General features: G+C 42.2%; 1 long non-coding RNA gene across 2 annotated transcripts; it reads left to right on the top strand.

Annotated features, from left to right (window-relative positions):
• The first annotated feature begins 11,663 nt into the window (after positions 1-11,663).
• On the top strand, positions 11,664-22,250 carry LOC121138750. 2 transcript variants are annotated; one of them, XR_005875609.1, is made up of 3 exons: positions 11,664-11,765; positions 15,041-15,137; positions 22,003-22,250. It is a non-coding gene; the product is annotated as an uncharacterized LOC121138750 (long non-coding RNA). The 2 variants fall into 2 exon arrangements; XR_005875611.1 differs by lacking the exon at positions 22,003-22,250 and adding an exon at positions 15,677-15,816.
• Positions 22,251-24,161: the final 1,911 nt, after the last annotated feature.

The raw sequence follows: 24,161 nt of genomic DNA, 5'->3' as shown, positions 1-24,161 counted from the left end.
GTTTGAACTCAGGGGTTCATGCAGTGCCGTTCTACAATAGTAAAAATTAGCTCACGATTTATCAACTATTGTCGGCTTGACTCACATATTTGTGTGTGTGTGTGTGTGTTTGTATATGTATATATATATATATATGTGACCTTTGGAAATTTTATCTTAGATGTCCTTGTGTGTGTAGGTACTTGCACACACGTAGATGGGCATGCACGTACACTTGGAGGCTAGAGGTCTTTGGGTGTTATTGATCAGGAGCTGTCTTTCCTCTTTGTTGTTTGATACAGGGTCTCCCTCTGTACTGGGGCTTGCTTATGAGGCTAGGCTGGCTGTCCAGGGAGGCCCAGGGATCTTCCTGTCTCTGCCTCTTCAGTTATGGGGTTACGAGGGTACCCCACCACACTTACCTTTTTACATGAGTGCTAGGAATCAAACTGAAGTTCTCATCCTAGCATGGCAAGCACTTATTGATTAAGCTGTCATTTCAACTTCCTCTATGCATACATACTTAAATAACGGTTACTGATATATAATTTATATCTGTAAAATGTGCCTGGTTTTGATGTATAATTCAATGGATTTTGACAAATGGATAGTAATGTGATGTCTACCATAATTAGGAAAGAAAAAATTTCTTTCATACCTTAAAAGTGCATCTTGTCTCAAGCCCTTTTACAGTCAACGCATTTCAGCATCCACACCACTAATTGGTGTGTTAGACATACACAGTAGTTTTATTTTCTTCCAGGTCATCGAGATGGAAGACCACAGTAGCCCTTTGTGTCTGGCTTCTTCAGTTTTCCTTTTGAGGATAACTAGTGGATCTGAATTACACTAGGGCTTTATCAGGGCTCTTAAGGCTTCTTTCATTTTCCATTATTTTTCTTGGGGCTGCATAGAGTCCTGTGGGGTCACTAACTGTACTCTAGTGGCTTGGAGCAGCCATGAAGAGGAGTGGTTCCAGCTCTTACCAGTACCTCCAAAGCATGAAAGTTTCCTTGTTCCCAGCCATGCAAGAGACGTTTCCTCAACTCTCATTGCTGTGCTTTCAACATCTCTTACTCAAGTGAGATATGATGCTAATTCCTGACACATGGGGTGCCTCTGAGTGCACCATCATACAAAGCTGATTTGATTCTTGTACTGATTATTACGGTATGGCTGTAGGCAGGTGCCTTTGACTTTCCTGAGTCTCAATGTCATTTTCTATATGCTCATTCTGTGTGACCACCCAGATCAGAGTCTTTTGGGGTGAATTAAATGATGCTAAGCACATAAACTCTCAGGTTTGTGCTCTGCCCTTCACAAACAGTTACTTCTGTTTCTTTAGATTTTAGCTTTAGCACAGTCATTGTGTTGAGAAGGTAAAAAGATAACTAACTGGGGGTTACATTTCTATTTATGAGAGCTGCTGCAAGCAGTTTCTCTCTGAGCAGGTACACTTTGTCCTGAAAGAGTTACAAAGAATATGCTGTCTTTGTCCTTGCATCCAAGATTGATCTGTAGACTTGATACTTCCCATGCTTTGACTCAAAAAGATAGCCCAAGAAGTGCAGTAGAAACCCAGCCCGTTGTGGTTTTCTTTTTAATTTAGCTGAAGGCTGGCTTCGTTATGCTCTGTGAGTAAATTTAAAATAGATGCATATGTTCCCCACTTGCTTTGCTCTAGTCAACTGGAATATCAGTCTTCAGACCAGAGATGGGTATTACTTTGCTTGTCACTTTTAGTTAAGTATAGCTACCTTTTACTGGTTTGTTAAATTACGAATCATGGTGGCAGGCCTTTTCTCTTTAAGTTGTGTACCACTCTGAAGGGAAAGCCCTGCAAAAGAGGGACAGGGCACAGTGTGGGGCTACCCTCAGGATAACGTAGTTAGGATCTGAGACCATCCTCATCTCAAACAGATGTCATATCATGAAGAGTGATTAACCTCCTCTGTTCCTGAATATTCTACAACAACAAAAGGGTGGATTGCAACACAACAGAAATTAAAATGCAAGCACATTTATGAGGCATAGTCCCAACAAGTAAAACAGACCAGCTGGCCTGGCTCGTGGGTAAGGCATACTATTTAAGTTGTTAACTCAATTGCCAGGCCACCACAGTGGTAGCATGGGATGAAATTTGCATCTGTTCCTGGAGCTCATTCAGGGGGAACCACCCCTGAAATCAAGGTCCGTGGTGGAGAAAGACGGCCTTCAGTCTGCCAAAAGAGGATCTTTTTCATAAGGTATCACCCCAGGATTTCTTAGAGCCAGGATTCCTGTTATTAGGATGATCTCACAAACCTTGGCTCCCATGAGAATTACTTAAGGAAGACCTATGTGACTGAGGATTTTCAGATGGCTTGGATCTCAGTGGATGTGAAGGTAACTGAAGATGAGATGGAATGATGGCAGGGTTCATAGGCTGCCAAAGGAATTAGATCCCTGTGCTTCTAATTTCTACCCAGGAAATATAAATATATTGTCATTCCAAGTCTCCTCTTTTCTCCTCTCCTCTCCTCTCCCCCCATCCCTCTCCTCTCTCTCTCTCTCTCTCTCTCTCTCTCTCTCTCTCTCTCTCCTTCCTTTCTCTCTCTTCCTCCTTTCTTTCTTTCTTTCTTTCTTTCTTTCAATCTTTCTTTCTTCAAATTCCCATTTAACTTTCCTGAAAACAATAAACAAACATAAGGCATAAGACTTTCATTGCATGTCCACTGTGGTGCATTGAGAAATATCCATTGCTTTTGAGCTAATTATATGCCCCATATAAAGACTAAATTTCTGTCCTTTTATTTACATTCTGACAACCAACTCTATGTACTTTTGAACTGTAGCCAACAATTTCCTCTTTGTGCTTGGGGAACTTGGATTGAACTCAGGGCCTCATATAGACTGGGCAGCAAGTGCTTTACAATTAAGCTGTACCTCCAACCCTCAATAATGTTTTTATATAGGTATTAAAAGTGACTTACTCTAACTTTCACCTTAGTGGCTATTATCAGATAAGTTTCATTTTAAGAATAGAAACAGCTTCACTAACTGGGGTTCCACTACCTCTATTAATCAAACCTGATTAATTTAGTGATGCTATGACCAAATCCATGGCAAGGCAGTTTGAGGGAGAAAAAGTTAATTTTGGTTCATGGTTTGAGAAGAAATAGTCAGATATGACAGCAAGGGTCTGGGAGCGGCTCCGTGGTAACGGTAGTGTCTCACCACTCTTAGTTTGCATCTCACCAGGTCAAGAAGCAGAGAACAGAGGTCTTTAGAAAAATGGGGACCAGCTGTAGCTCCTGTCCTAGCGTGGTTTCTGTTGCTTCAAAAAACACCATGACAACACCAACTTGCGATTATTTCAGGTTACAGGTGATAGACTGTATTCAAAGGAAGCCAAGGCAGAAACGCAAGACAGGAGCTTGAGGCAGAAACCATGGAGGAACCCTGATGATGGGCATGCCTTCACTCTAATGCTGGGCTAGCTTTCTTATGAATCACAGGGCTCACTAACCAGAGAGGGTGATGCCCATGGTGGGTAGGGCCCCTCATACACATGCTCAGTCTTAATGCAGGGGCAGCGGCTTGGTCCTGCCTCAAATTAATGGGCCAGGCTTTGACGACTCCCCATGGGAGCCCTTACCCGTGAGGAGAACTGAATGAGGGTAGGCTGGGGGAGGAAAGGAAGGGAGCTGGGAGGAGGAGTGGGAGGGAGAACTGTGATCGGAATGTAAAATGAAATAAAATAAATAAATGAAAAGAAGAAAATATCGTACAGATACGACATGAACCAATCTGGCAGAGGCAATCTCCCAGATTCCCTCTGCTAACTCTGGCCTGTGTCAATCTGAAAGTTGAAGCTAACGAGGAGAATCCCTAAGGCCACCCCCTAGTGACCCACTTTCTCTGCTATGCCCCACTTGCTAAAGGTTTCATAACCTTCCAATACAGTGCCAGTATCTGGAGACTAAGTATTCAAATGGGTGAGCCTGGAGGGAACATTTTATATTCAAACCACAACAAATGGCTTGGCACAGCAACATGTTTTTTCTTCTTCAGTTCTGTGGCATGGATTTCACGAGTTTATCCTCATTAGTATTTCTTCTAACTTCTTCCTTATCCGCAGACCGTTTCTTCTCTCGTTCGTGTCCCAGTTGTGTATTTTTCTGGTGCCACCAGGACTTTCTTTCTTCCAAAATGATTCTCTCTGAAGAGCGACTCCAGGACTCAGACTTGTTCCAGCTAGCTCCTGAGGTCACTGTGACTGTCCATACAAAGCAGCTAGATAGGAGAAGAATAGGAAGGATGAGTGGTAGGTTGACTCAGCTCTCATCTGAAAGCAACGTTCATCATCTCTGTCTGTATCTGTTAGCAGAAAAAAAAATGGCTTTAGAGTAGCCAGTCAGTCTGCTTAACCACTGAAGGCATTACAAAGAATGAATTTACTTACTCTGGAAATCATAGGGAAGGCCAGAGGTGAAGCAACTAGAGACTGCCATTTAACATGTGACACTGAGGTCATGCTGCTACTACAATCCAGAAGCCAACGACTTGCATCTGCTAGCATCCTAGGTGTCCTCCTCGCATCCCTCTAGACGGGTACCAGACAATGGATCCCAGAGTCTGTCTGCTACAGCTCAGTGATTCTCATCTCCTTGGCCCTGTAGAAATCCTCTACATTCCAAATCTGACATAAATGGGCTTTGTTGACTAAATCTAAAGTACACACAGAAAAATATCTCCAAAGAACACATGGAAATGAGACTTTTAAAATAGTACACAAGTTAACAGGTACCCCTATGGCAATATCATACATATTTTGTTTCAGTTACTGCCTCTTTCCCTTCCGTCTCTGCCCAACCCTATACCATTTGTGCTCAAAACCATCCTTTCCTTGTGATATAGTGAAGAAGACAGGAGAGGCTGGGAATCAGTGTTAGTGTCACTATTGCTTTTGTCATTACTGATGCTCCCATTTTGCCTTAGGTGAATGTTCTCTCAGCACCTATAATTTATCTTCTGGACATGCCTGACTTTAGATGCTTCTCAATTTGTGCCGGGGCTTGTCTTAGACAGGCTTACTGTTAATTTTAAAATATCAAGTTAAAAAATGCACCGAATAGCTCCAGCCTACTCAACAACATCACAGCCAAGCAACTTGGTACACATTGGAATATTGTCTCCCCTCATGATTGTCTGGCTGACTGGGAGCTGTATCTGGCTGCTACTGCCCAGCATCTCATGAGTATTTTACTGAATATAGCTAGCCTGGGAAAAAGTCCAAATTCTAAATGTGAAGTAGGATTTCTGCAGAATCTGTATTGCTTTTGCACCATCATAAAGTTGAACCATTTTAACTCAAAGCCACCTGTGTATGTATGTATAAATATAGATTTAAATATATATATTACACAAATACATGTTTTTATATATTTAATCATCTCACTCCAGTGATAGCTTTGTCTGATACCAACATAGCAAGGAGAGGAGAGTCTCTTTCAACAGTGATGACTCTGAGTGAGCTTCGAAAAGGGAATTGACTTTTACAACTTCACAGCACCTCTGTTAGACTTCATTAGAGATGAACTTCTCTGTGTAGTGAATCACTCATGTCATCCATGCTGCCCTAGCAGGTGAACAGATACCCTCACACCTCCTTTGCCTTTGGTAACAATATTTTCTATATTTCAAATCACCCAGAGTTTCCAGAATTTGATTTGGGGTATTCCCACATCCTTTATCTCATTTCTTCCCTTGCCTGGTCAATGGGATCGTTTGACTGACAAGCTGCTACTTGGGGGAGGTTTCCTCAGAATTCTGAGGTGGTGCCACATCTGGGGGCCACACAGGCTTTCAGCCAGCTCCACCCAGATGGTCATGGGTGCACTGTGCTTTTCTTTCCACAAGGAACCCTTCACTGGAACTCAGGCGACACGTTTTTCTAGCCAGAGTTGAGAAGTCACCGAGGGAAGACAGAACTGCCCAGGAGAAGGAGCAATTCCAGCAGTCTGCACTCAGGGAGTTAGTTTGGGAAGGGAATATCTCATGGCGGTGGTCTAGCCCTGCTGAATTAAAAACATCCAGGGAGCTTTTTCTCTCTCAGTAGCAAAATAAAGTACCACATTCTTGTAGCAAGAGCACACTTGTTCTTCTTAAATGTTTTCTAGCAAAAGTCAGACGGTTGCCGTCACCTGACCTTGACATCGCCTTCCTTTCTGATTGAGCACTGGGCATTCTGTATGCCTGTGAGACGGCGTGCCTCTGGCTGTACCACATTTCTCTCATTTAAGCAGATGGGAGAGCAGCTATTTGAGAGAATGGGGCATGAGGCCAGAGAAGGTACAACCAGCAGCAAACAGACCAGTAAATATGGTTGTTATACATCTGGTAGGTTGTTCAACAGCGAAGTGGCTAATGGCGATGGTATTTAAGTGGCCATTAGTAGACTCTGGAATCTGTGAACCCAGTTAAGAAGCATTCTGGAAGCTCTCTCCTAGTGGTGTCTGTTGTCATTTGGCTATAGACCCCGCCAGCAGACGACCTCAGGTCTGCATGACTGTTACTGCCTGCAGGGGCAGAAACTTCATTTTAGTCATCAGGAGATGGAGATTGTAGAGTAGGCACCAGTATCTGTGGGGTTTACACAGAGGTGTATGCCTGCCGTGTCAAGCATCCCCAGTGTGAGCTCCTCATTAACCTTGTATCGACAAAGGCTAAAGTCAGTTAATCCCAGGGATTCAATAAGCGTGAGGGTCAGTTTATTGCCCTCCTGCCCTCTGGCAAACCTTAGAAATGGGTGGTACTTTTCATTATGAAGGGACCTTGTGAGAGGAGGGGTAGGTTGTTTTCATGCATGGCATAGACTGAGGTGCCAAAAGCCGCTCCTTGGCCTTAGGGATCTGCTCACAGTTAAAATGCACATATCTTTGGGAGAGATACTTTATTCTAATGATTTGGTTTTCAAAACCTTGACTGAAAAATTTAAAGCATGAGGCATATAAGATTTTGAGGGGGGTGGGGCTGAGTGCAGATGAGGGAAATCAGGATGATCCACGGTGTGGAGTAGTATAGGCAACAAAACAAAAATAATGCACACATATTTCATACTGTTTCTTTTTTTTCTTTTTCAGCTCCTTCCCTGGGGAAGAAAAGTCTTGCTTTTGTATTGCATTATATAAATATTAAAACTAAAACAACAACCTCACTGTTGTCTTAGTGTGGTACAGGCTACACAGTCAAGAGCAGGGATACAGGTCCTGCTCTCCCTCAAATTACATCCTGTTTAGGGGTGTGACTGCTTGGCCCAGACGGACAGTTGAATTCATGTGTTGCCAAGTTATTTGTTTGCTTGTGTTTGAGACAAGTTCTCAATATGCTGTCCAGGCTGGCTTCTAACTCACAATACTTCAGCCTTATCTTCCTGAGTATTGGGGGGTTTGCAGGCATGCATCTCCATGCCTGGCTTCAGGAGTAAATACTGCCGTGGACTTTCACTCTCAGAGGCGTTCCGGTACTATCACTAACTCATTAAGTCACCCTAACTGTCGCTACCTCAAAGGACAAGATAGCTTGTTTTGTATTTCTTGTTTATCTTTTTGCTCTTTCTGTTACTGCTTTGGGCAAGCAGCACGGAGACACGTGACCTCTACTGTCACATAGCTATTTACTGATGAGCAGAAACATGATTCCATTGGAAAGACGACAAGACTGGTCTCAAAGAAACAGGCTACACCGAATAATGGTGTAGTGATATGAAACACCCAGCCCCTGGGTACCTGATTCCTCCTCAGGCCCTGGATGCTGCCAGAGACCACTGCCAGGAAAACAAGGATGAGGCTCTGGAAATGGCCCAGGAGCTTGAGTGGAACTTTTTTGAAAGAGTTATGCTGACGATGTGGATAAGTGATTGGGGCATCTGATGGCAGACGTACTTAGCCACATCAGCTCTTAACTCCAGCAGGCACTTTAGACTGACATCTCGGGTTCCTCTCTAGGAGAGGGAATCTTGCCCTGCTTGGATGACTTGTGCTCAGTTCTGAAGAGATCCCTATACAGAGACACATACCATCACACAGACACTAAACACAGCGATATGATACCATGAGAAACCTCACAAAAAAAGATCAGGTTGTGGGGGCATCAGAGCACAAGAACCTGAGTTTAAATCCTCTCACCCCCATGATTTACTAGCTGTGATGTTCTTACCAGGTTTCCCAGTCCTTGAGTCTCAGTTTCCCTTGCTCTGAGGTTTAGCGGTTGTGAAGGTAAAGATTACCTTGTAAAATGTATTCCAAATTTTGGTAACATGGCTGACCATTGGGTTAGCTTCCAGGTGTCATGTTTCAAAACTTGAGCGTGGGGCAGTGGGAGGCATACTGAAGAGAGAAATGTTCTCTCTTTTGGTGATGAAGCCATCCTTGACTTCATTTTAGTTTTCATGTTCTTATGAGCAACATCCAGGTCTGGCCCAACTACTCCAATCTCATATGTGCACAGAGTCTAGTGTGTATCAGACTGCAGCTCATTCCATCTGTGATTGTTGTACTGTGGCTAACTGGAAGAATGAAGCTGGCTAAGGCACAGGAAAGTTTGGCATACAAGAAATTCAGGGTTGCTTAATTCTTTGAAGTTTCTGCATGTCATTCCTGGAGGGATTTAGATTTGGTGTTTCACCGTTAAAGACATCGTGGAGATCCTGCTTCTGTAGTTGGTGTTTTCTTTGGGCCACCAACCAGCTCCCAAATAAAGACACGGAGACCTATTATTAATTATGAATGCTTGGCCTTAGCTTACTGGGTTTGTCCCACTAGCTTTTTAAATTTAATGTAACTTGTTTCTATTAATCTACATATTGCCTTTCTTTAATTCTGTATGTTCTACTTTCCTGCTTCTTCCATGACCCCTGGTGTCACCCTGTCATCTCTTTTTCTTTCTTCCTTGAGCCAAAATTCCTCCTGATACTTACTCTTCCTGCATGGATGTTCTGCCTGTACCTCCTCCCTCACTATTGGTCATTCAGATTTTTATTTGACCAATTAGGTATCTTAGGCAGGCAAGGTGAAACAGCAATACATCTTTACATAATTAAACACATGCGATACATCTTTATACAGTTAAATAAATATTCTGCAGCATAAAAGATGGAACACATCCATACACAGTCAAACAAATGCAACACATCTTTGCATAGTTAAACAAATATTCTACAAGGCTTCTCTTTTTATTTCATGTGCATTGCTGTCTTTGCCCGCACATATGTCTGTATGAGGGTATGGGATCCCCTGGAACTGGAGTTATAGACAGTTGTGAGCTGTCATGTGGGTGCTGGGGATGGAATCTGGGTCCTCTGGAAGAATAGGCAGTGCTCTTAACTGCTGAGCCATCTCCCTGGCCCCTGTCCTACTACCCTCAAATGGTATGAAAATACTAGAGTCTCTCTTCATTAAAACCTGATCTCAGCCACTTTACATCACACAGCATCTGTGTTTGGCCTTGATTTTCCTGTGCACTGTCATAAGCAGGATATCAAGTGGTGAAGAGAAAAAATCAAGCCAGCTGCTGCCAGCCCAATGAGTGCATTGTCAGGGGAGAAAACACACCACATGTACCAGAAGTAACTTCCTCTTCTCGTCTTAGAAATGAGTTTAGCCATCCAAGGGATTATGATTCCCTTGGAGACAGGGAGGAATGTCAGAACTCAGTGTTCTTAGCAGTTTCCCAAGGGAATCATGGGTAAAAATTGATCTGCTCACCCCAAGAGAGCCATGTTCTCCTTACTGCATTGTCCCACTTGGTCTCCCTGGCAAACCCTCATTTTGGATGCTTTGCTGTGGAAAGCCTTGCCTGTGATATGTGAATGGGGTTTCAGGTCTGGGAAGGATGGCATTCAGAGGCCCTCCTTTCCCTGGGGAGAACTTCTAGCCGTATAACATGTTGGGTTCCTTTACCTGGAAGCCTACTAGCTTTGTCAGAAAAATGTAAGACAGACATCACTAGAGCTGGAAAGGTCACATGCACAGCTTTGTTTTATAGATAAGGAAACAGACGCACAAGTGGGAGTACTCTTCCAAGGCCCTACAACAGCTTCAAGTGGCCGAGCTGCATCAAAAGTGCCAGCGAGCTTTGTTGTGCTTCTCTTTGGCCCTGCCTGTTGGAGAAACATAGTTAGGGTTCACGGGACGGGGGGGAAGGTGGGGTGGAGAATGGCTCATCTTTCTAATTTCGTTCTGTTCCAAAGTGAAAACAATGACATTACAACAAAAAACAAACAATCCAAAAAAAAAAAAAACCACATTCTTACTTGTTCTTTATCTACTTGCAAACTCTAATGACTGGCTCTAGTGCTATCTAACATAGCTTACTTAATTAGAGAATTGCTAACAATGGAAAGTAGTTGTCTTTGGCCTTTTGTAATGCCTTCGACTACAACAAAGTCATCATTGGTACTGCAGTGACCTTGCCATTAAAAGGTAAATTACAAGGCAGAAAGAAAACCAGAGTCTACTCTGAAGGTCATACGCCCCTCTACTGAATATCTGATGCTCCCTTAATAGTAAAACATAGAGGGAAAGAAGGACATTGTGAGTTAAAGTGGGAGGGTTAATATAGTAACCGAGTGTAGAGAGATTGAGGCCACTGAATCTGACTTTGGCTTTGACCACTGCCCTTTCCCACCCAGGTGACTTTGATCAATTAACCTGGGTAAGCCTCTGTTTCCCCAACTGTAAAACTGGTCCAATAATTGTTTCTGTTTTGTAGTTATTACAAGGATTGAATGGGATGACACATGTGTGAAGTTCATAGTGCCTTACCTGGAACTTGATAATCTTCCACTGAACGCCTATTATTTTGATACTTACAAATGTAAATTCAAAAGTTCATAGATGTCTGAAGAAGGAAATGAAATCTGCTTCAATTCAAGAACCCTGGCATGCTACCCTAAAGTATATATAATTCAGTAGGTTATTTCTTCTTAATTCAACATCCTTTTGAGAACAGCTTCCCCTCAGTTTTCAAAAATATGATTTAGAAGCATGGCTGTGTAACCTTAATGTGCCCAGAGCTAAAGAACACACTGTTTTCACATCTTTAGATTGAGGAACTATCTGAAGAAATAGGATTTTTAATGTATGCAAGTGTTCCATACACATATAATAATCTAACCTTTCTGCTATTGTTGAGATTTGTTTCCCTTGTTTTTCCCTCCCTCCCTGCCCCTCTGTTCCGTTCCCTCCCCTAGCCCCCATCCCCTCTCTTCCCTCCTCCTTCCTTTCCGTGCTCTTTTCCTTTCTGTGCCTTTGTGCGCTTCCTAGCACATGAATCCTTGTGTGGGCCTTACTAATCATTTATGACAGATTCCTATGTGTAAGGCTTTTCAATTATAATCTTTCTTGACTCTTGAGAAATTATATATATGTATGATCATATTCAAACCCTCATTTCCCTCTCCTAACTGCCTCCATATCTCCCTAACATGTCCACATCTTAACCACCTCTCTCTCTCTCTCTCTCTCTCTCTCTCTCTCTCTCTCTCTCTCTCTCTCTCTCTCTCTCTATCTCTATCTCCTCAAAAAGAATCATTCTCCCTCACCCACAGCTGACAATAGCACTACATTAAAGCACGGGATGTGGAGAACAGCTCCCTGATCTGTTAGGCTTCCATTCTGCGCGCACCACATAAAGCATAGTCACCTACTTGACCTTCTGGTTCCAACCTCTTTCTCCAGCCTGTCATCCTTGTGACTGCCAGCATAACCTTCCTCCTTATTGTTCAGAGGTTTCTGTTCCCACTGGTAAGCACATTAAGCTACACTATGGCCATCTATAGTGTAGACACTGGTTATACCACCCTAATTGCAACCAAATTGCCTTACTTGCTGCTCTCTCAATGAACCTACCCCTTGCTATACTCATTACTTTCTTTGTTGTTTCCCTGGGTCTCTCTACTGAAGCTTTTCTATCCATTCTTATTCCTGATGCCCTTCTATCCCTATGAGGCCTGTGATAGGCCTCCCCTTGTCACACTGGAATCTCACCCTCGACGGCCATGTGATGCATATTCTTTCCCTGATCCAGCTTGCTCCGTATTAAATGACTTCCTTGGTTGTCTAACTCTCCCTTTGTCTAGTCTATACAGATGACACATTCCCAGAGGGCAGAACAGAAGCTGCCCACCTGTGTCTATCATCCCAGGCACGGAGCGCTTTGTACGTGGTAGGCGCTCATTTGTTCCAAGACAGAAGTCCTCAGACACAGCTCTCCTCTGGCTGTTCAAGTGTGGGAGCAGCACAGCTGCCTGGATTTATTGCTTTTCCCAGGAGAGGCAATTATAAAGCTTTATCTTCCCTGGTTGGCTTCCAGCCAGTGGCTCTGCACCTAATCTCTAATTTTCTTTTTGTTTAAAGAGATGCTCATTTTATTCAGCCAAAGTAACATGATGACAGTGATAAGGGAAGTTGCAACTACTATTGAAAGCCTACTATGTGCTAGGTAGTGTCCTTTACCTGCGGGGTCTTATTTGTTAATCCTCTTGAGAATTTTATAAAACAGGATGGCAAAGTTTATGGCAGAGAAGATAAGGCCTCAGAAAGGTCAAAACTACCTACCCCAGAGTCATGGAAGTAGTCAATTAGAAGCAGAGTCAAGAGTTCAACCTTGTTCATTCCAACCCAAGCCGGCTCCACCGAGCTGGGAGTGAGGACTTCCAGGCGGGCTGCTAGGAGACTCTGGCTTGGATTTCTTGGGGCCCCAGGTGAGCAGACTTTTGCAGAGGGGGAAAGTACACACCCCTGTTGCAGTTTAGCTATGCTTAGCCTCTTGTTTCATTTTATTAGTGGAAGTCCCTAGGAAAAGTCAGAGAAAAATCGTGTGATGTCTCTGCTTAGGTCTCAGTACTCTTTGTATGAAACGAGTAGCTTTTCTTTCTTTCTTTCTTTATTTCTTTCTTTCTTTCTTTCTTTCTTTTAAGAGAGAGAGAGAGAAGAATTTATCTGGCTTCCACGTTATTGTTCATCATCAGAGGAAGTCAGGACAGGAACTCAAATAGGGCAGGTACCTGGAGGCAGGAGCCAATTCAGAGGCCATGGAAAGCTTACTGGCTTATTCCCTAAGGCTTGCTCAGCCTGCTTTCTTTTTTTTTCTTTTTTCTTTTTCTTTTTCTTTTCTTTTTTTTTTTTTTTTTTTTTTTTTTTGGTTTTTTGAGACAGGTTTTCACTGTATTGTTTTGGAGGCTGTCCTGGAACTCACTCTGTAGACCAGGCTGGCCTCGAACTCACAGACATCTGCCTGCCTCTGCCTCCTGAGTGCTGTGATTAAAGGTGTGCACCACCAATGCCCAGCTTCAGCCTGTTTTCTTATAGAACCCAGGACCACCTGGCCAGAGGTGTCCCACCCACAATGGGCTGGGCCCTCCCCTACCAATCATCAATTAAGAAAATGCCCTACAGGCTTGCCTACAGCCTGGTCTTTTTTTTTTTTCCTTTTTTAAAAATTTAAATTAGAAACAAACTTGTTTTACATGTCAATCCCAGTTCCCTCTCTCTCCCCTTCTCCCCTGCCCCCCACCAGCCCCCTATCTTACCCCCTTTCTGTTCCCCAGGGAGGGTGAGGCCTTCCATGGGGCATCTTCAAAGTCTGTCATATCATTTGGAGCAGGGCCTAAGCCCTCCCCCTTGTGTCTAGGCTGATACAGTATTGTTCTATGTGGAATGGACTCCCAAAGTCGATTTGTATACTAGGGATAAATACTGATCCACTACCAGAGGCCCCATAGATTGCCCAGGCCTCCTAACAAACATCCTGGTGCAGGGGGTCTGGAACAGTCCTATGCTGGTTTCCCAGCTATCAGTCTGGTGTCCATGAGCTCCCCTTGTTCAGGTCAGCTGTTTGTTTGGGGTTTTCCAGCCTGGTCTTGACCCCTTTACTCATCACTCTTCCCTCTCTGCAACAGGATTCCAGGAGTTCAGCTCAGTGTTTAGCTGTGGGTGTCTGAGAAGCGAGTAGCTTTTAAGACTACAAATACTGTTAATTCTGCATAGATTTTATGTTTGCTCCTGAATTGTCCACGCTTCCAGATCCACTACTGTACCAATAGCCAAAGTGTGTGCTGGATATTAATTTATATAAAATCTGACACTCTGCTATACTACAAGGTATCTATTTATTGGATAAAAGTCATTAAAAGTAAGTATAATTTCTGCCAAGATTAAAATAATCTTAAATAGCTCACTTTATGAATCCAAATTGGTTATGTTGGGGGAAACTCCATGGTGATATTTGTAAAGAACCCTAGAAAACATCAGTTTAGCATAGTGCTTGAAGTAAAGTAGTTGATAAACACCAACAGAATAAAAGAAAAAATGGATTCAGCAATAAACGATTAGATAAGCGATGCTTTGGCTTTTTATCCATGGCAAGCAATAGGGTAAATGAAATTGATTAATTATTAATAGATTCACTTGGAGCAATTCTCTCTCTGAGGCTCAGTTTCATCAGTGCTAACAGGTAAGTTCAAGATTTACCAACCACCAATCATAAATTTTTTGCTTGTACAATTTCAAAGATGCTGGCAGAAGACATGCGAGTTTTGGGGCATATACAAGGACTTTATTACTCATTGCAAAGCAGAGTATGGACATCCCCGTATTTATATATATTTCCCTTGCAAATAGCCAAGAGGGATTTCAGCACACACAATGAGCTGTATTAAATGAGGAGACGCCAAGCATAGACCACCTGGGTTTAAAACGGCCAGTAAGTGTGCTTAGCATTTCCTCTGGAAGAAGCCACTTATCCTATTTTCCAGGCTGTTAGCTCTATCGATGTCCCTAAGAAGATACTCTGAAACAAAGGTAGCTGGTGTCTTGCTTGCAAGACTTATAGGATGCATGAGAGTCCTGAAGAATTGTCTTCCAATACCAACCTCATAGGCAAAAAGAAAAAAAAAAGGAGCATTAAAGGCTTAACACTTTCTATCTTTTGGGTTAGTAAATGCTATACTGTAGCCTAAATGGCTATAGGTCTCAGTGCCTTAAGCCATGGAACTGATTTCTCCATAACACATTTTCAGGTGGAATCAGTTGAGGACTCTGGTCCAGATCATCGTCTCTCTGGACTGCAGGCTGAAGGAGGAGGCACCGCCATATGGTTCATTGCCGCAGCAGAGGGTGAGTGTGTAAGATGGAATGCTGGTTCTTCAGAATGCTGCTCACATTTCATTGTTCAGATGATCAGATAAAGGCTGGACTCAAAAACAAAAACAAAAACAAAAAATCTTGGGATGTTTAGTTGGCAGGCATCTTAGATTACTGCCACGCAAATACAAAGTCCGTGCATATGGCTAGCACATGAAAGTGTGGTCTCTTTCTCTTTCCTTTCTACTCCTTGAGCCATTGTTTGGGCAGCATCAGAAGTCTGCCTGGCTCTTTGATCCAGAAGTATCTCATGGTGGTTATGGATTCTGATTGTTCTCAGTCAGTAACAATAGGATCTTCAGAATCCCAACCCTGCAGCAATGTGCCCAAGTTTGCAAATCAAGTTAATCAATACTAATTATTACTACGAATTCAAGATCATAAGCTTGTTGGTCAACATTTAAGAAAAGAAGAGCATGGAATTTCTCCCAATCCACAATTACTGCCCAGAGATACTAAGTAGATTGAGAAAGATGCTGAATTATTTTTGTTCACGATATTTTTGTTCACAGATTCAACAGCGGAAACACTTCCTGCCCTGCCCTGGTCACCACATCTGACTAGAAATCGGTGCATGCCAATAGCACAGGATCAGCATTACTGATCTTCACAACCTTTCCAGTTCTCAGATGAAAAGAATTGACAGTCCAATAATTCCCTTGTTTCTTTTTTTTACTCACTAGTTCCACCCCCCCCCCACGCTTGCCAGACACTATATTAAGAATTTGAGTATAAAACTGTCACTGTTGTTGGCTCCAAGGCACTTAGAGTCTAGCAGACTCAGTCTATATAAGAGTAAAAACAAAAGCTAATCCTTATTCCTGGCTTGCTCAATGGGATCTGAGGACAGAGCGGTGTTAGATGTTCATATTTTTTAAGGGTCAACAACATTGTATGGTTTATTTCCCTCACTAACCCCATGGGGATAGTAGCAGGAACCATGGCCACTATCCTGTGTAGTCAAAGTTCAAAAGATTATTTTCTACACTCTTGGGTGCCAGAGAAGCCAGGTTAGATCAGGTCCCATACTCATTTTATAGCTTCATTAATACATAGACATTTCTTTTTTCTCTTATTGAAAAAAGATTTTTTTGCATATAGTCTATCTTGATTACAGTTTCCTCTCCCTCTACTCTTCCTGGTTTCCATGATTAAGCTTCCTGTTCTTTCTTTTGTTGAGATCCAGCTTTAATCCCTGGTAGTCAGATAGGATGCAGTGTTATTTCATTTTCTTTTTATTTGTCGAGATTTGCATTTAATTCAGTCAATTTTGGAGTTTCATGAGGCGCTGAGAAGTAGGTATATTCTTTTGGTTTGGGTGAAATGTTCTGTAGATATGTTAGGTTCATTTGGTTTATAAAAGTAGTTAGCTTTGCATTTCTTGCTTTAATTTGTGTCTGGATGACCTATTAATGAGAGTAGGGTATTGAAGTCTCCCACTATCAATGTGTGAAGGTCAATATGTGATTTAAGCTGTAGTGGTGCTTCTTTTATGAACTGCCCTTGTGTTTTGTGCATACATGTTAAGAATTGCAATGTTCTCTTAGTGGATTTTTCCTTTGATGGGTATATAGATTTCTTTCCCTATCTCTCCTGATTAGTTTTGGTTCAAGCCTCCTTTGTCAGGTATTAAAAGGCTATACCAGCTTGTTTTCTTATGTGCATTTGCTTAGAATATCTTCTCACACTTTTTTAAAGCTTGAGGTGATAATCTATCTTTGATGCTAGGGTGTGTTTTTTGGATGCAGCAGAAGACAGATGGACCATGGTTTTACATCCATTCTCGTAGTCTGTGTCTTTATCTTGAGGCATTGAGACCATTGACATTGAGAGCTATTAGTAAGCAGAGTTTGTTGATTCTTGATATTTTATTTTTGGTGTGTTGTTGTTGTTGGTGGTGGTGGTGGTGGTGGTGGAGGTGGTGTGTGTGTGTGTGTGTGTGTGTGTGTGTGTGTGTTTGTGATTTGCTGGTCTGGGATAATTTATTTGTGTGATTTCTTGGTATGGTTAACCTCTTCATATTGAAGTTTTACTTCTAGAACCTTCTGTAAGGTTGTATTTGTTTATAGATACTGCTAATTTTCTCCATCTATGATGATTGAGAAGATTTTCTGGATATAGTAATCTGGGCTGGCATCTCTGGTCTCTTAGAGTTTGTAGAATATCCATCCAGGTCCTTCTGGATTTTAGAATTTCCATTGAGACATCAGGTATTATCCTAATAGTTCTCCTTTATATGTTACTTCATCATTTTCCCTTGCAGCTTTTATTATTCTTTCCTTTTTCTGTATGCTTAGTGTTTTATTACGTGCTGAGGGAATTTCTTTTCTTGTCTAGTCTATTTGGTTTTCTGTATGCTTCTTTCACCTTGAGAAGTAACTCCTTCTTTTGGTTAGGGAGATTTTCTTCCATGATTTTGATCTGGGTTTCTTCTCTTTCACCTATTCCTGTAATGAGAAGCTTTTTCCTGTGAGAATCTTTCCTGCCAGCCTGGTTCTAGAGCCGCATCAGTCCCAAATAAACACACAGGAAGCTATATTAATTATGAAGCTGTTGACCTTGCTTGTTTCTTACTGGCTAGCTCTGACTTAAGTAATTACCCCATAATTGTTAATCTAAGTATGTCTCTTACCGGAGAATAGTTCCGGGCTCCTACCCCATGGCGTTACATCTCGAACTCTCTTGTGTTTCTCCTTCCCAGAATCCTCCTGGACTCCTAGACCCACCCATCTAGATTCCTATTGGCCAACAGTGCTTTATTAACAAATGTACAGGACTTCCCCCATCATCTCCTCTTTTCTGTTTAAACAAAAAGAAAGGTCTTAACTTTAACATAGTCAAATTATATATAACAGAACAGTTATCAAATAAGAACATAGTTACAATATTTTAGCAAGATTTAAAGAAAATATCATCCATCCCATCCTTATGAGTCCAAAGTTCTATATGTATCTTTTATCATAACTAAGGAAAACTATAATTATAACTATCTATCTTCAACTCCATCAAAGACCACAGAAGGATAATATATAAACACTAGGATTGACAGAGATATCTTACTGCCTGGACAGTCACCCGAAGTTCCTCTGTAACGTTGGGGCATCCATCTTCAGCCCATAGGCCACAATGTGTCTGGAACACTTCTCAGCAAAGCAGGAAATTTCAAACTGTCCATCTGCATCAGCAGTGGGTCAGTCATTTTTCTGTGTCCTGCAGAAAGTCTCGTAGACTCTTTCATGAAGCAGGAACCTGTAAGACTGAGTTTAGCAGTCACTTTCCTGTGGGCCCTGCATGTTCAGTTTATACAGCAACAGTCAAACAGTCTAGGCAAGAGCAGTTTCTTGCCTAAATGGCTAATCTTGCCATGTTGAAAGCAAACTCCATAATGAGTTTCTTCGATGCCCATCTTCCTCTCAGACATAATTGGTGCTGCCAAGAGCAGACATTTCTCATTGTCAAGAAAAACCCTAAACCATTTTAAATGCCATTTTCTGAAGGCCTTTGAAAGATTTGAAGATTGTCTATCTTAAATACATCTCTATATATCTAGAAAACCTAACTTACCTAACTATAAATTCTATTATAAGTAACTATCTATAGTCTGCATTCAATTATGCATTACATTTTAAAAGATAAGTATAAACACAATACTTAATCAAGAGGAGAAATATACACATCACAAAATTGACCTTGAATTTGTGTCAATAAATGAAAAACAATACCCATACCATAATTCCCTTTTTTGCCATTAAAAAAGATTGGCTGTGATCACTAGCCAATTATAAACAATCCCATTTAAATGAAAACAAAGATTTATAAACAAGATGGGAATTAGGACGTCGCTCATTCCAAACTGCTTCATGCTGGAAGGGGGCGCTGTTTATACCATGGGGATCATGACAAAACTCAGAAACCTGTATAAGTCCTTATTTTCGGGGTCTGTAAGACTGCATCATCTTAGCTGTTTCGATTGTTGGAACACCTGGTCCACTGCTTCCAGGGGTCTTGTTTCGTCAAACCACAGAAGCCTGGAAGGAATCCTCAGCTTTTCATTTTCTGTAGAAACATAAATAAAAACTCCTTTTCCAAGTAACTATATCCTTATACTTAAATTTTGAAGTGAAGGCATTTTTAAAAGATATAAGTTGGATTAATTCAGCAGCATTTATAATCAAGTGTACTTTAGTAGCTGTTCCTTCCTGAGCAATTTTAAAACTGAAAAACATAATAGCATACAGTATCCAGACTCTCTGTGTATTTTCCATCTTTACGTGGCTTATTTATTTATCTATTATTACTTTATTTATTTTACTTTTATTTATTTTTCTTTGAGACAGGATTTCACTTTGGAAATCTGCCTGCCTCTGCCTCTGGAGTAAATCCTACCAGTGTGCTCCACCACAACACCAGCTTTTGTATTTATTTACCACTTTGCCGTTTCATTTTCTCTCTCAATCTCATGTATATTTTTAAACACACTGTAAACCTTTAGAGGTTTTGTTCATCCAAGTCTGACTTTACTGTAAATCTTTACGTTTTTCTGGCCACGTGTCTTATCTGTAAAACTGCGGCTGTTTCCAAGATGGCGGGCGTAAGCGTGATTCCAGCTTACCGCCTCAGTCCATGCTGACATCCAGCAAAAGCTGTCACTTCCAGCTGTACGTACACACCTTTTAATCGTTAGCAGATTCTCTTAAAACAACCTTGCTGCTGTTTTGTTTTTGTTTTTTTTCTTTTTATGCCGAGTCAGGAAGACTCCGGTAAGCGAGCCATGTGAATCTCGGCTTGTGGATAGCAAAACAGAGCCCACCTGAGAAAATGCTGCTACCAAAAATCTGTGCTTCTCTCTGTTCTTCTGTTTCTAAAATTCCTTTAAATCTTTTGTTATTTTGCGTGGAAATTCACTCTTTTTCTTTGAGAGGAGCCTTTCTGCCAGCCTGGTTCTAGAGCCGCATCAGTCCCAAATAAACACACAGGAAGCTATATTAATTATGAAGCTGTTGACCTTGCTTGTTTCTTACTGGCTAGCTCTGACTTAAGTAATTACCCCATAATTGTTAATCTAAGTATGTCTCTTACCGGAGAATAGTTCCGGGCTCCTACCCCATGGCGTTACATCTCGAACTCTCTTGTGTTTCTCCTTCCCAGAATCCTCCTGGACTCCTAGTCCCACCCATCTAAATTCCTATTGGCCAACAGTGCTTTATTAACAAATGTACAGGACTTCCCCCATCATATTCCTATTTTTCTTAGATTTGTTCTTTTCATAGTGTCCCAGATTTCCAGGATGTTTTGCACCAGGAATTATTTTTTAGATTTAAGATTTTCTTTGACTCAGGTATCTATTTCTTCTGTCCTGTTTTCAATACCAGAGATTTTCTCTTCTATCTCTTGTATTCTGTTGGTGAGGCTTACCCTGGAGGTTCTGTTAAAGTTTCTGACTTTTTAATTTCCTGATTTCTCTAAGTTTTGATTTTCTGTTTTGAATTTCTTTTCACTTTCAGGTTTTGAACTGTTTTATTCATTTGTTTCCACTGTCCATGTTTTCATAGATTTCTTTAAGGGATTGATTCATTAATTTCCTCTTTAAGAACTTCAATCATACTCATAAATGCGTTTTAAAGTTCCTTGCTTTATGCTTCACTTATGCTGCATTTCTCAGGGTTTACTACAGTAGAGTTGCTGCGCTCTAGTGGAGACATATTGTCCTGGATATTGTTGATTATTTTTGTGCCAGCATCTAGGCATCTGGGGTTTGTAATGGCTGTAATTCTAGTTGCCAATACCTGGTATTACCCTTACTGTTTTTTGGGCAGATGTCTTGTTCCTTGGTTTCTGTTCCCTTTCTGGATTTTAGGAGGCTATAGCGGCTGTGTGTTTCCTGGCAAGAAATTCTTCTGGGATCCAGCCAAGTGTGGCTATTGAGGGTTCCAGATTGAATGGGTTTCTAGGTCTTGGGAGTTGGTACTTAGGAATGAGGATGGGAAAGAAGTGGAGGTGCTGAGGAGTCCATATGAGGGAGTTGTCTGGGTATTCCACCAGGACCTGAGAATTGGGGAGAGAATGAGAGAAGCTGTAGCAAGTAGGTTTTTTTTGTTTTGTGTTGTTTTTGTTTTACTGAGGCAGGATTTCTTTCTGTGTAGCTCTGGCTGTCCCAGAATTGGCTCTGTAGACCAGTCTGACCTAGAAATCACAGAGATCTGTCTGCCTCTGCCTCCTGAGTGCTGGGATGAAAGGTGTGCACCACCATCACCCAGCCTGCACAGTAACCTTCTATAAAGCTGGGGGTGATACTAGAGGACTGTGCTTGGAGAAGAGGGAGAGTGAAGATCTGAAGCTAGATTGCCTGCATAGCGGGCTTATTTGCTTCTCTGACTGGGGTTTTCCCTGCAAATGCTTACAGGGAGGGTGAAGGTTGGAGGGGAAGATCTGTGTGATCCTCCATCTCCACTGGAGATGGGGGCCTAGAGGAATGGGAGACCACAGGATGTGTGGTCTGCTACAGAGCTGGGGGCAAGGTTGGATGATGGGAATTGAAGGAAAGGAAGGAGATGTGAAAATCTACAGTTAGCCAACCTGCTTCTCTGGTTGGTATGATTTGTGGGTCCCCAGGCTATCTATCTCTATATCTATCTATCTATCTATCTATCTATCTATCTATCTATCTATCTATCTATCTATCAACCTGCAGCTCAAAATCCAGCCTTGTTTGAAGGCTGAGGGCCTCTAAGCTATGTTCTTCTTAATTAATATGTTCGGCCAGTGAGTGAATTAGTAACCAAATTGGTGACACGCTGATTTGGTGCCAGACACTGAAAAGTGCCTATCTGTTCCACAGATTCCACATATACTGCTGTTTGCATAGCAGTCAGAAAGCACGTCGGTGATACTCATCACTTTGCAGAAGAAGAAATTGAGACCCCAGAGAACCAGACACTTTCTTGCTATTTCAAAGAGCCAATGCTATCATTCCACCAGTCCGTGTCAAAGCATGAAGCTGCTCCTGTGAACTGCTGGCAGGTCTGGCCAGAGAATAGTCAAGCTTATAGCAACGGCTCTTGCCAGACCAGACATCCCTAAATCCCCCTGCAATAACACTGGGTTATGAAATCCAGGCAGCTCATATAAACACACTCGTTTTGAGAACACCTGCCTTTCCTCACTGTGGAAGTGCACCCTGTGTGGCTTCTCCCCTCCTAATCTAATGAATTTCACAAACACTGACTAAATGGCTTCAGTATGGTGGACCCTGGAAGCTACCAGGGTGAGTCCAACATAGCTCTCTCCACGGCTGAGTAGTGAGACGAAGAGAGAAACTTCGATACACAGCAAGTGCAGTTCAAATAGACTTAGGGTTGTTGAAAGTCAAACACAACAGAGGATCTGGGAGAGCAGGGAAGAGAGAGAATCTGGCTTTGGGGAAGCTTGGAGGAAATGTGATTGTTTTTCAGTCCTTGGAAAGGGTAAACATGGGCACCCCAGTGCTAATGGTGATGGAGGGGAGTGAGTGGGGAGAGAAAAATGTATGAGAAGGAATTAAGTCAGGCAGGCAGCAGAAGTCACTCTTGCTTTTGGAGTCTTCCCTCTTAGGGAGAAGATCTCCGCTCTCTCACCACAGTGCCCTGCCCAGAACTTGCAAAGCCTGACTCATTTCCACAGAGTCCTTGAGGGAGAACAGCAGGCAGGAGCCTGGTGCAGCCAGGGAAGGGGAAGGGGGCTTGCTTCAAAGGTTAACTGAGAGGAAAGGATGCTGAGGACACTTGGGAAGTCTTATCTGAAAGGAAACCATCTGCTGCTAAGACCAAAGAAACTGTTTTCTGTCTTTTGCAGGCTTCTGGGCTCAGTTGTCTGATGTCCATCCCCCTGGGTTTGGTGAGCATGAGGGCCTGGTGGTTGCTCCCTGGCCTGTGACAAGTTGTAACTCGTGCTTGACACTGCTTGGTCCCCAGCTTCTGCACCTTTGTAGTGATGTCCTCAAAGTGAATCAATGACAGCTGTGCCTTTATGCCACCCCCCAGGGGATCTCTACTGCCTCTGTGTGAATGTGCCCTAACAGGAGTAATAGGGTAGGTTTTCAATCAACAACATAATCCTGGGTGCTCACATCTGGGGCAAACAATCCCAACGTTAATCCATCTGGAAGGAGCACGTCTTCTGCTGCTGTGTCTTCTGCTTTTCATTTCTGCATCTTTAAATCTCGTTGTGAAGACAGAACGAGCCCCCTGTAAGCCTGTCTCCTACCCTTCAGGCGGCTTTTTAAATGTTTCTTTATGCTTGGTCTCCTTATGCTCCTCACAAACGGAGCTCCTTTTGTCTGAAGGCAACACAGTTCTTTCAACAGCTAAGAAAACCTGGCTACCCCTCTCCCTTGAGGAAAGGAGCCATCATAACTGGTTTTCCTCACACCTGAGAGGAGATTAAGGAACGATGCATCAGTTGGTGAAGAGTTCCCAGCTCCTGTGACCACCTTAGAGCAACAAGGGCAGGAACCATAATCTACTATACTTATCCATTCTCTCAGGCAACAGACTCAAGGGTTCAAAATTGGACTTTGTATATTTATTCCTAAACACCTCTTTCCATATACTGTGTTTAGAAAATGTTATTGATCAATGGCCTAAGTCTGGTACTTCTGGATGTTTCCAGTGTCATTTGATGAGTAACTAGCATCAACATATCTGCTCATAATAAACTCAACACTGGTATATAGGGGAGGTGATTCTGAGGATATTTCTAGGCTCAGATGTTAAAACACCAGTGCAATGTCTGATCCAAGACTTGTTTCTAGGCCATTACATTCCTTATGTCCTTTAAACCAAGACACATAGAAATAAACTTTGGAGGAGAGTTTATGTTCATTTACATGTTGCAGATATGTTCACTTATAAAGTCAACCAGACCATTTTGATCAGTGAGTATAAAGCAGGCGGTTTTTCTAGATACTGTGTTATAGAAGAACATAAGAAAAAACCCATATATTTTCCCGAATGAATGTTG

The sequence above is a fragment of the Mesocricetus auratus genome, unplaced genomic scaffold, assembly GCF_017639785.1.
Source record: "Mesocricetus auratus isolate SY011 unplaced genomic scaffold, BCM_Maur_2.0 Super-Scaffold_2245, whole genome shotgun sequence".
Lineage (NCBI taxonomy): Eukaryota > Metazoa > Chordata > Mammalia > Rodentia > Cricetidae > Mesocricetus > Mesocricetus auratus.
Note: the sequence above shows the minus strand (reverse complement) of the source record. Positions and strands in the feature narration are given on the sequence as shown.